The sequence below is a fragment of the Fukomys damarensis genome, unplaced genomic scaffold (assembly GCF_012274545.1).
Source record: "Fukomys damarensis isolate Sample0158 unplaced genomic scaffold, DMR_v1.0_HiC HiC_scaffold_24, whole genome shotgun sequence".
Taxonomy (NCBI): Eukaryota; Metazoa; Chordata; class Mammalia; order Rodentia; family Bathyergidae; genus Fukomys; species Fukomys damarensis.
The window spans coordinates 40575424-40589317 of record NW_022900936.1 but is presented as its reverse complement, the minus strand read 5'-3'; positions in this window follow the sequence as shown (position 1 = coordinate 40589317).

Here is a 13894-nt window from a genome sequence, read left to right as displayed (position 1 = left end):
AGAAACAATAAGAGAATAAGAAAAAAGAAGAAAGGAGCAAACATACAAAATGATGACTAGACTATTTAAATATATTTAATATTAGAGGTGAACTCATATTATCTTGCAGGCATGAAATCACAATGAATATTTCAGAGATTTAAAATGTCATCTAACTTCTCATGTTTCAAGCAAATATCTTTGTCATATCGGCTCATTCTTCCTTTAAAAAAAATTTGTTACTACATGCACATTGAAGAGAAAATCAGGTTAGCTCTGGTGAATCAATTGTCATGATTACTGATCACCTATTCAATCATTTGGCTTCATTAGACATTTGAAATATAAAATGAATGGGACATACAAAACCTTGGAATCTATTCTGAATCTAAGTTTTGAAGAATACTATTATGGAATACTGAATTCCACTAACTATAACAAATTCAAAGTGACTGATAAATGGCAATATCACTATAACAAAACAAAGCAAATATATCACATTATCTCAAATCATTACTTATTTGAATTTACTAATAAGATAACATAAATATAGGGGCTGGGAATTTAGCTCAGTGGTTCTGCTGACTGCCTTGCAAATCCAAGGACCCAAGTTCGATCCCCAGCAGCAAAACAAAAACAACAAACAAAATGATAACATAAATATAACAGTTAAATAATATTAGAGAGTTTAAAATTAGTGTTTCACAACTAAGTTTGGTGAATATCAGGAGTAAAATATCTCATATCAATGAACACACTTTGTAAGATGCTCTGAACTACTTGAAGATTGTATGACCCAACATGAATAAAACTATAGCCTTAGGCCAGAAGAAATTTTTGCTTCCAAATTAAAAAAATATACAATTGATCCTGATCTTTAGCTCAGTGGTTCCACTGCCTGCTCTGCAAGTGCAAGATCCCAAATTTGATTCCTGGTACGAAAAAAAAAAAAAACAGAGAGAGAGAAAAAAGAAAAGAAAGAAAAATGCAATTGGAAAATCACACGTGTCAAGTCTAGTTTACTTTTGAATTTTACTCAGTCATATCGAATATGGTCAATAAAGATAAGAGATTTTGGACCAAAAGAATATATATTAAATTATGATACTGAGTGAAAAGTGTTAAACGGAAAGAGAATGAAGACAAGCATATCAATTTTATAATTGCCAAATTAAAAATAACAAGATAAGAGAGATAAGAATAAAAAACAGAAGCAGATTTGACATCTTTCATTGGGTATGATTCTCAATAAAATGACATATTTTTAGAATGATTACCACATTCCATATCACATAAACTAAGTACTAAATATTTATGGTGAAAAAGTGAAGGTATACAGAAAATTTGAAATACAATTGGTAATTCCATATTTAATGTAAGTTCTTTAACATTTTGGTAATAGTCTTCTAATATTTGGTGAAACATGTATAAGATGTTTTATTAATATAATATGTAAATTATAAGACATAAAGAAAAATAAATCATAGCTTTGTGACTATTTACTATTACATAATTAATGTATACATAATTTGTGCACATGTATATGTATACACAGTTTATAGGTGTGATCATAATATAAAAATAACGTATATTTTATGTATAACTCTCATAAAATGAAGTAAACAAAATTTATTTGTCTCCATGTAATCAATTAAAATAACTAATTAAAATTAGATTTGATTAAAATAATCAAGTAATTTGAGACCCTTAATCAATCAAAACAACCAATTAAAATTAAATTTGATTAAAATAATCAAGTAATTTGAGATCCTTACAACTTTTTTCATATTTTGTTCTCTGGCCACTATTGAACACGAATTCTGTTATTTTGATTACTTAATTGACTGTGCTTTAACTTCAGTTAGTTCATATAATATAATTGATACATTTTATTAATTTAATTTTCAAACTACATTTATTAAAGGTATCCACAATGTTGTATATATTATTAAGTAGTAATGTTTGACATTAATATAATGCTGTCATGCACTAATGTAGACATATATAGCTGCTATTTGTTATCTAATAAAAGTTTATGAACTTTCTTCCGAATTACTTTTGATGGTTTATTACACTTTCTAGTAAGAGATACACTGTGACAAATGAAATCTCTGGCTCATAAACCAGGTTTTTCAGTATTTCACCAATAATATATCCACATTTGATGTTTTCTGCTGTAATTTCTGGAATTTTACCTCACCCATATAACTTAAGTCATTCAAGACTAAGGCACAGTTTATACAGATTTGAGAATTACTGTATTTGACTCCCTTCCATGTGTATCTGATTCTAACTTCCATTTGACTGGTAAATTGGATTTTAAGAATTAGTTTCTCCAATAAAAAGAAATGCAATTTCTTTGATAACTAATTTGTGGTTGGCATAGCTTGGAATGTGCACTTGGGAAGAGCAGAATGAGAAATGATCCCGTGTACAATTTGGAGCCGGTTTTGTTGGGATCATCTGTTTAACAATCACCACTTAAATATGGTTCCTGGTTGTTTCCAATCTTAGTTATTAGATGGTGCAGTGATGAGTCCAAATCCAAACCCCTCCCATTCTGTTTTGAAGTCCAGCTTTGAAAACCATGAGTGATTAAAAAAAACAAAAACAAGAACACCCACATACTATTAGAGACACTTCACTGATACTTAATGAATATATATTAAAGGTTTTGTCATTACTAAAAAGCCTCTGGATATCTGAGTTATTCAATAATTTCATTGCTGCAAATAGCATGTGGGCTTTTGGGAAGTAAATTTCAGGATTTTAAATTATTTAACACATGAATGTCGCTATACACATGCCACTGATAGGCATTTCTTAAATCATGAGAAAAATATATAAAGTTGAATTGAAATTAATATTAAAATTCACAATCTATTGTCATTTAAAACATTGATACTTATGTACAAAATTGCTCTCTATGTAGTCATGGACTTGGAAAATAAAATCACTTTCATTACAGATTTTACTTTCTATATTTAATTTATTTAAGTTTGTACTTGCAAGTAAACTGTACAAGTTAATAGTGTATGCATAGTTAAAAGCATATATACAAGTAAAATCATGGAGAAAAACAATCAAAAGAATTAATGTTATTTATTTTAATTTTGAAGGTTAATTTTACATATTTTAAGTAAAGATAGCTGTTATTTTTTTTGTGTGTAGTTTTTGTTGTTGTTGTTGTTGTTGTTTGGTTTGGTTTTTGCTGTGACTCGGGATTGAACTCAAGACCTTGAGCTTCTGAGACAGGCGAGTGGACATAGTTTTTGAGTTTTTAAAATTTTTTATTGAGTTTATTGGTATAATCTAGGTATACGATACAGTTACATTCATTACTGGGACCATGTACCTTCACATGACAGGTCTTGGCTCTCATTTTTTCCCCTTGTATCTGCCCTTCCTTCACCCTTCTAGGTATACGATACAGTTACATTCATTACTGGGACCATGTACCTTCACATGACAGGTCTTGGTTCTCATTTTTTTCCCCTTGTCCCTGCCCTTCCTTCACCTGCTCCTCCCCTCCCTATTTACAAACACTTTATTTCCATTTTTTCATTTTCTCATATTTTTTTACTTTTCCCTTATTCCCTTTCTCCTACCATTCCCACTTTCCCTACACCTTTATCCCTTTTCTTCCTATTTCACACTACTAATTATCCCATTAGGATCTTGTGTACTATTATAGTTTTTCACATCAGAGAAACTATTCAGTATTTAAACACGTGTGACTTATTTGTTTCACTTAGGACTATATCCTCAATATGTATCCATATTCCTATGAATGACTGTAATTTCTCATTCTTTATGGCTGAGTAGTATTCCATTTTATAGAAAAACCACATCTTTTTAGTCCATTTTCTCATCTGTTGGAAACTGGATGGAGATAGTTTTTGATACTCATACTACTGTAATTTCTCATTCTTTATGGCTGAGTAGTATTCCATTTTATAGAAAAACCACATCTTTTTAGCCCATTTTCCCATCTCTTGGAAACTGGATGGAGATAGTTTTTGATACTCATACTTATGTGAAATATTTAAAAATATACCACAGGCAACCTAAAATACCAAATATTTTAAAAACCTGAAAGTTATTTAAAATCAAGTAAGAATACAAATACTCTCAGTGTTTGATGGAAGAGTATAAGTTTTACAAAATTTTTACTCTAGTCAGAACTCCACCCTCTCATGGTCTGTAGCACTCAGTTGATTATTTCAACCTGCTTATCTTTAAAATGAAATATATAACATCCAGCGGATCATTATAATTCTAAATTTTTATGCCTCACAAATATACTGAAAAATATATTTTATACATCTAAAATATCAGTAAAACCATTGCTTTATTTTCTTACTTGTGGAAAGTATCAAAGCTAAAATTATGGCATGTAATTCATTTTGAAATGTGAATAAAATTATATTTCTGCTGGTATTCCTTTTTATGTGATATTAATTATATATTTTATTTTCAGTTACTGATGGTTCATTTTCATTACATCAATATTCCCCAGAGAATTCAGTACTCTATTTTACTATTTATTGTAGAAGATTATTTTTCTTTAGGAAACCAAGGAATCTTCTAGGATAGGTACATAAAGTCTAAGTCAAATTATATTTTAGGTCATGTGAAATAACTGGTCTTGTGAAAAGCAAACTAAGATTGCAAAACAGTAACAAATATCTGAAAATTGACAAGAGAATATATCTGGTTAAACACCTTCACAAATTAAATATCTAAATGATATTTATATTAAGCCATGTTGTTTCAAATATGTAGGTAAATAATATAAAAACTCTTCAGTGTGTGCTGAATTAAAGTATTTATAAATTTGCAATATTATGTTCCCATGATCTTATTTTGTTCATGAAAGCCTTAATATGGAAAGTATTTTATTTCATATTCATTCACTCGCTTATGTAATAAATTGTTACTGAATATGATAGTACAAGCACTACATTACTTCTGGAATTACTAGCTTAAAAAACATGAATAAAGGATTAATGAGAAGTAATATATAGGTAAGTAGCAATAAACACAACAATGGACATATGCAGTATTCTAGCTCTATTGACAGAATTTAATAGAGAATTGTGTACTATAAATTTGCAATATTATGTTCCCATGATCTTATTTTGTTCATGAAAGCCTTAATATGGAAAGTATTTTATTTCATATTCATTCACTCACTTATGTAATAAATTGTTACTGAATATGATAGTACAAGCACTACATTAATTCTGGAATTACTAGCTTAAAAAACATGAATAAAGCATTAATGAGAAGTAATATATAGGTAAGTAGCAATAAACACAACAATAGACATATGCAGTATTCTAGCTCTATACACAGAATTTAATAGAGAATTGTGTATGGCATAAAAGAGAACAGTTGTCTCTAACAGCTCTGTTCATAAAGGCAAAAATATAATTTAAAACTTGTGTATTTCACAATACTATACACAAAAGTAATGTAAATTTATATAAAATATAAAAATAGTTGTTCTAGCATTTGACAATAGTGAAAATCTTGAAATGTATAAAGGTAATCAAAATGATATTGAATCTAAATTAATTTGAATTCCCCAACGTAGTTTCATTTAAAGTACTGATATGTATGCACAAAATGGCTTTGTAAATACTTATGTACTCAGAACACTCTAAATATACAATTTTACCTTCTATATTTAATGTCTTTTAACTTATAAAAACACTGTAGAATTTAATTATGTATAAATATTGAAAGCATATGTACATGCTAGAACATGGAGAAAACCAACCAAAATAAAATCTTTTAATTAAAATATCACTGAATGTAGGGACCTTAACTCTTCACATTGTAACTGCTTTATAAACCCAACCTTATTAAAATAAAATGAGATTATGATATTAATAGGTACATATTCATGGGAAGATAGGCATATGTTAATGGGAAAATAATACAAGTGTTATTGTAAAGAAAATTAGATGTGTCATCAAAGAAGACTTAATATTCAATGTGCATCCTTATAGTATGTGAAAACTGTATATTTAACCTGGATGCAATGTCTATTTATTAAAACAACTTGATCTAGAAAGGGAAATAAGATATATTCCAAACTCATAGAAACAGTCAGCTAGGCATTTCACAATTCATTTTTCCTCTATTTTATTTAGAAAGCACAAAATATTAAAATGTCTTTTTAATCACGTTTTTACAGTTCAGTGAAATGTAATGCGTGATGTTGTTTTGCCATCACCAGATCCGTATCTGTCTGTCCGTTATATAGGTGCCTCCCATTCTTCCCTCTCTACAGTCTCTGGCAAGCAATGCTTTCCTAGAAAGCATTATTATGCAGTATTTGTGGTTTTGTGACTATTTTTTTCAGTTCACACAGTGTCTAAAAATTAAACCATGTTGCTCAATATTACAAAATTTTCTTTGCTTAAGGTTGAGTTATAACCCATTGTTTGTTCAATTTCCTTATTCACTCATCCTTAGATGGCTAATTGGAAGGACAGTTGCATTGCTTCCACATTTTTTCCTGTTGTGAGTGACGCTACTAAAACTACAGCTATACAGATAAATATTTTAAATATTCTTTTTTATTATATTATTTCTTAAACAACAGAATAGGTAATTTGGGTAATTGTTTGACCTTCTCCATTTCCTATTGACCTACCCAATTTGTATCATTTACATTGCTAGCTTCTCTTAGTTCACTGAAAAAAAAGCTTGTGATATTGTGATTTTTTAATTTATATCTTGTTTTCTGAGTAACTACTTTGAAGATAATGGTACATAATATATTAACAATTATTTTTCTCTCAATATTTTGTTATTAAATATTGTTTATTTTTTCACAAAATAAAGAGGAAAAAGATTTACAAAATAATTTTGCTGTAAAAAATTATGTATATTTGCTTGCTTGTTTTTATTATACCTAGAGGTGGAATTGCCTGACCACATGACACTTCTACTCAGTTTTTTTGAGAAATTTTATTCACTTTCTGAAAATAATTGTTCTATTTTATACTCACAATAAACTTAAAAGGATACCAATTTCTCTACATCTTGGTCAAAATTTGTAATTATTTGTCTTCTGATAGCAACTGCCTTATTGTGTGTGAGTTGGCATCTCATTGCAGTTCTGACCTATGTTTTTATAATAGTTAGTATTATTGTTTAGAACTGAAATGTCATACAAATTTTTATGTGTTTGGAGTTGTGGCCTGCTTTTAAAAGTCGAGTCATTAGAGGTATGAACTGTAAGTGTGTATTCTTATCCTGGCTTCTCCCTCTTCTTTCTTTCCTGGCTGCCACAAGATAAACAGCATTTCTCTCTGAGCTAATCCACCATGCCATTCTGCCTTGGAGCCAACCATCCATGGACTGAAACCCTTGAAAACCAGCAGCCAAAATAAAATTCTCCTCCTTTAAGGAGTGGGTGTCAGGTATTTTATCCCAGCAATGGGAAATAAAATTGGTACCATGTGAAAGACTATCACTGTGACTGTACCTAATATCAGATGCCTTTTGAACTCGTAAAGGGAACAAGTCAAGAGGAAGAGATGACAATCATAAACATATATGCACCAAATATTAATGCCCCCAACTATATAAAACAAATATTAAGTAACATGAAAAACCAAATAAGCACTAATACAATTATAGTGGGGGATCTAAATACCCCACTGTCACAAATAGACAGATCATCTAGGCAAAAAAATCAACAACTAAATACTAGAACTGAACCAAGCTTTTGAATGCATGAATTTAACAGACATCTATAGAGTGTTTGACCCCACAAACTCAGAATAATATATTCTTTTCGGCTGCACATGGGTCATTCTCCAAGATAGACCACATACTAGCTCACAGAACAGGTTTGAATAAATGCAAAATAATCAAAGTTATTCCCTGTGTATTATCAGGCCCTTTGAAATGCTACATGCATTTTAGGATGGGATCTTCTATTTCTGTAAAAAATGTTATTAGAATATTGAGAGGTGCAGTATTAAATATATACATCACTTTAGACAGTTTATGTGTCTTGGCAATATTAAATGAATCAAATAATTAACGTGATATCTTAGTCCATTTAATTTACCTTTAATTTCTTTTAGCAGTCTTTAGTACCTTTTATGGTATAATCCTTTCATCATTTTGGTTAATTAATATTTTGTATTTTTTCAAATTATTGTAAATGGTATTGTTTTCACATTTTTTCTGACTTTCATATAAAATGTAATTGTTTTTGTTTTGACTTTATATGCTATTATTTTTCATAACACAATAATTCATTATAGCAATTATAATGCAAATATTTACTATTTTCTATATATAATTATATGATCTACAAACTGAATTGAGTTTATTTTTCAGCTCAGTTTGTATGTTTATTTCTTTTTCTTTCCAAATTATTCTAGCTACAATTTCCAGTTCTAGGTCTTACAGAGCAGCAAATGTAATCATCTTTGACTTGTTTTTTATTTCAAAGGAAGTTTTCAGTCTTCTGCCTTTAAGTATAATAGTTGCTGTGGGTTTTTCATAATTCACTTTTATTATGATTGAATATTATATTCCTAGTTTGATGTACTTTCAACATAAACTGTACTTAATTTCGTCAAAATCTTACTAACCATGTAATGATAAAACAATTTTCCTTCATATTAACAAGCATAATTTTTCTTGTTTGTGTTAATATAGTTAATGGGACATTACAATTTTTGTATGTTAAACTATCCTTGCATTCTTGGAATAAATTTTACTTGGTCACAGTGTATAATCCTTTTAATATGTCCATTGAATTCTTTGTACTATGATTTTTGTTAAGGCCTTTAATTTGAGTAATAATGGCCTTTAATTTGAGTTTCTTGTGGCATCTTATTTTGGCTATGATAGTAGGGACACATTGGTTTCTTGTAATGAATTCAGAAGTGTTCTACCCTCCTTAACTTTCTGAAAAACCTTGGGATGAATTAATATTAGTTTGAAAATGTTTGGAAAACTTCACCAATGTAACAGTCACATGTAGATCTTTTCTTTGTTCAGAAATTATTAATTAGAGATACAATCATTTTGCTAGAGTTCTATATAGACTTTCTATTTATTTGTCTAGGGGTCACATAATTTGTCTATAGGAAATGTTCATATCTTCAAGGTTATTAAATTTGTTCGTTATTAGTCATAGTAGTCCAGTCTATTATATTCATTTCAATTTCTGTAGAATCAGTATTTTAGAGATACAATCATTTTGCTAGAGTTCTATATAGACTTTCTATTTATTTGTCTAGGGGTCACCATAATTTGTCTATAGGAAATGTTCATATCTTCAAGGTTATTAAATTTGTTTGTTATTAGTTAGTCATAGTAGTCCAGTCTATTATATTCATTTCAATTTCTGTAGAATCAGTATAATTGTACTAATTTCCTTTCTAGTTTTAGAAGTTTTATGTATTCCCTCTTATTTTGTCTACTTAAAATCTGTTTTTATTGGTATTTGAAAGAAGCATCCTTGAGTTCCATAGATTTTAAAAAATATTTTTATTCTTCATTTCATTTACCTGTTCATTTTTTATTTATGCTAGCTTTGGGTTTATTGTTCTTTCCTAATCTTTTAAATTAAAAATTAGCTGTTGATTTGAGTGTCTTATTTTTCATGTAATTATTTTTAGCTAACGATTTCTCTCTTTTCCCATGCTTTTGTTTTTTGAAACTCATAATCTTTGGTGTATAAAGTTTTTGTATTTGGACATCTCTTAGTCATTTATTATTCCCTTAGTGATTTTCTAGGTCTATTGGTTTTTTTAAGACTCTGTTGCTTAATTTTCATAAACTTCAATTTTCTAGTGTTACTTTTGTTCTTCAATTCTAACTTTATCATATTATGGTTAGAAAGGAAACTTGAAATAATTTCCAGTTTTTAAATTTTACTTAGATTTAGTTGTTCTATGCCTTATTGATTTTGGAAAATAATCATTTCAGAAATGTGCATTTAGAAAAAGTTTGTCTTCTTTTTTTGGTCAGGTAGAATAAATTATATATTATATTATATATATGTCTACTAGAATATTTCACTAGTCTATAGTAAATTCATATATTCTTTAGAAGAAAAAAATTATTCTCTTAAGGAATAGAAGTGTTACATTTATAATTGGGCACATTATGTTTTTTAACAAAGCTGTGATACTAATTCATTATTCAAATTTTTAAAATATTTTAATAAACATTTTCATCAAAACATTGAACTGTCATTGTTCACAACCAGCGCAAAAGATAAGTGATTACTCTGGAGTCTATCCAGTTTAATCTTCAAAAATGTCCAGAGGGGCTGCTTTTACCTATAAACCTCAATAGGATAGAATCTGAGGAAAAAACAACCCTGAATTGAAGCTTGTATGACTTTTTATTGATAGAAACAGAAAGCAAGGATAAAAGACAGCAAAGAAAAGAAAAGAAAGGCCTTCTGTGCAGGAATTCATGTAGGGGGCATATATTCCTTAAAGTGATATGTTTTGATGCTACTGGGACTGTAACTCTGTAAGCTATCCTTTGGTTTTTAAATATGCATTCCTAAAGGTTTGGGCTGTGGTTCCAAAGTTTCCTTGTCTCTGTACATCCATCTCACACATACCGCCAGCCAATGCCCAGATCATGGGGAAAGATTCTAGAAAGACAGCAAAGTAATAAAAACCAAGAAATCTAATATCTACTTAGAAAACAAACATGCAGCAGAATCTGAACTTTGAAATTCAATGAAGACTTATTTCTCACTGAATATGTAGATGATTAGTTGTAGTTAATTTAAATAATTTTATCCATTAGCACAGTAGCAAGTCCCCCATCCCACTGCACATAGGAGGCAGTAGGGCCTACCCCTTAGGAGTAGCTTGAAGATTATAGGTGTCATTCTCAAGGGAAGAAAGGATTTTAAAAAGTAAAATAATTCATATTATAAAGGAAATTAAAGAGAAATAACAAAACATAATCCTCAGTTGGATCCTGAGTTTCAAATAAAACAAATATCAAGTATGCACAACAGATATAGTAACACAATTGAGAAAAATATGTAAATGTTAAATAATGTCATTGTTTTCATTTAATTCTTAGAAGTTATGGTGAGGCTGGGTGTGGTGGCACATGCCTGCAATCCCAGCACTTGAGAGGCTGAGGCAGGAGGATCACTATGAGTTCGAAACCAGCCTGGGCTACATAAGTGAGTTCCAGGTCAGTCTCAACTAAATAGTGAGACCTTGTCTCAAAAAACAAGCAAAAAAAAAAAAAAAGTTATGGTGATATTGTGTTTAAGTAGGGAGATGCCTGTTTCACTTTATTCACTTTTTAGTAAGAGTGACATAACATAATTAAATTTATTTTCAAGTTGTTCAGCCAGTAACAAGTACACATCTACACTATATCCAGAGATGTATTAGAAAAATAAAATAAAATTACTGTGATCAATATGAACTGATATATTACAAAAAGGTACACATGCATGTGCTTATTTTAATGTTCTCAATTTTTCTCTGTGTTTTAAGAAATTCTGAAAATAAAATTAGGATAAAATTAAACCAGGTGGAAGAATATAAGAAATAAACAATCACACTAATTTGTAAGTATTAATTTTAATGGAATGTCATTTTGAATGCCTCGAATTCTTTTTTGGCTGGGGTTACCAGGGATTGAACTTGGGTCCTTGCACTTGCAAGGCAGGCCACTGAACTGCTGAGCTAAATCCCTGGCTTGAATTTTTTAACTTAGGGAAATTATAAATGGCAGGCTATTGTTTATCTCTCATATGCATAAACTATAAAGTTACTCTTTAAGATATGTATGTGATTGCAGTGAAAGTGAAGAATATCTATTTATAACTAAATAATTGGAACATTTTCTGTTTTTTCTTTTTTTCTTTTTTTTTCTAGCAGGAAAAATTTATTGAGAGAGAAAGCTTCTTCTAAGAGATGCAGAAGGGGGGCCGGGAAGTGGGTTGCCACAGGAACATTTTATTTAGAGTTCTTTTTAAGAAAGTTAAGTAGATTTTTAAGAAAAATAATTCTTAGCCAGAGGTAGTGGTGCACACTACAATTCCAGCACTGAGATGCTGAAGCAGGAAGATCCTCAAGAGTTAAAGGCCAGCATAGATACATACCATATCATGTCTTTAAGAAAAGAAGTAAAATTATTTTCTGCTGGAAAACATCATCTTTAATCTTCATGAGATCTGAATACAAAAGTGTATGCTTTCTATATTGGTAATGTAAAAATCATTTACTTTTTTAACAATATTGTTTATCATATATTTACTTTATTTGGTTAAATTTTAATGCTTATTTTGGGGAAAATTATTTGTGGGGAATTCTTGGAATGAATTTAATAAACATACAACATTTCTATAATTTATTATAATCCAGCTGAAAAATTAAATTATTATACAAAAATGAAATTATTATAAGGAATTAAGTCTAGAGGAACAGAAACAAGATCTCATAATAAAATTTGGCATTTTGAGATCTACATTATCTATGCCAAATTATTCATGCAGTATAACATACTCTTACAAATTTCTCAAGGGTTCAATGTAAAATGAAAATAATAGTTTTTCATTATAATTTTATAATAAGAATTTATAAAGTAGAATATGCCTCAAATAAAAACAGGTAAATCTATTGTTAGTAAAAATGGACAGTATTTGATACTAGATTATTTTATATTAGAAAGGCTTGCTTTGATTATAGTTGATGCACATAAGATCTACCAAATTTTACAAAAACCTTTCTTGGTATTTCTATAAAGCAAATGCTATTGTAAAATGCCTTTTAAGGTTGGGGGAAGAGAATGGAGGAGGGAGGATAAATGTCTGAGTGTAGCTTTCATCTCAAGAACAATTTGCAAATATATTTTTCAAATTATTTATATTAGGTTTCTAAATGTTTTCCTGAAGAATTATTTTAGATGCTATGAGATGAATGAGTATTCATTTTGCAAAATGCATATGTTCATATTCATATATAAGGATAATTGTGGCCAAAATTGAAATATTTCTATAAGACATTTTTTCTATATTTCTAATACCTATTAAATTAACTTAATACATGTGTATTTTATTTTGCATTGCACATTATACATTTTATTAGAAATATATGTTATTATAAAGATTAACTATATTAATCACAAGATAAATTGCAATAACTTGAATTTAAATATTCTTGCAACAGGGATTTAGCTCATTGGTGCCACTACCTGCTTCATAAGAATAAGGTCCTGAGTTTTATCCCTGCCACCAAAAATAAAATAAAAATAAAAATAAATAAATATTCCTAAATTTTGTCTCCTTTAAAATTATCATCTTGAATATGGTTTTTCTATAAAATGAAATATGACTCATCCATAAAGAATGAGAAAATAGATTCATTCATAGGAAAATGGATACATATTGAAGACATATTCCTAAGTGAAATAAATAAGTCACACATGTGTAAATACCGAATAGTTTCCCTGGTGTGAATAATCTGCAATAATACATAAGATCCTAATAAGATTACTGACATTTAGAAATGGGAAGAAAGGAGCTAAAGGTCTAGGGAAGGTGGTATGGGTAGGGAAAGGAAAATAAGGGGAAAAGAAAAAGATGTGAGACAATGAAAAGATGGAAATAAAGTGTTTGTAGATGGGGAGGGGAGGAGAGGTGAAGGGAGGGCAGGGGTAAGGGGAAAAAATGAGAATCAAGACTTGTCATGTAGAGGTACAAGATCCCAACAATGAATGTAACAGTACTGTATCCCTAAAATGTACCAAGAAACTCAATTAAAGCTGAAAAAAATTATCATCTTGAAGTTTTGATACATTTATGTGAACAAGACTTCAATAAAATATTTAATAAAGTAACTTCATTGTATGTTTATAAAACATTTATACTAAATAATCAATT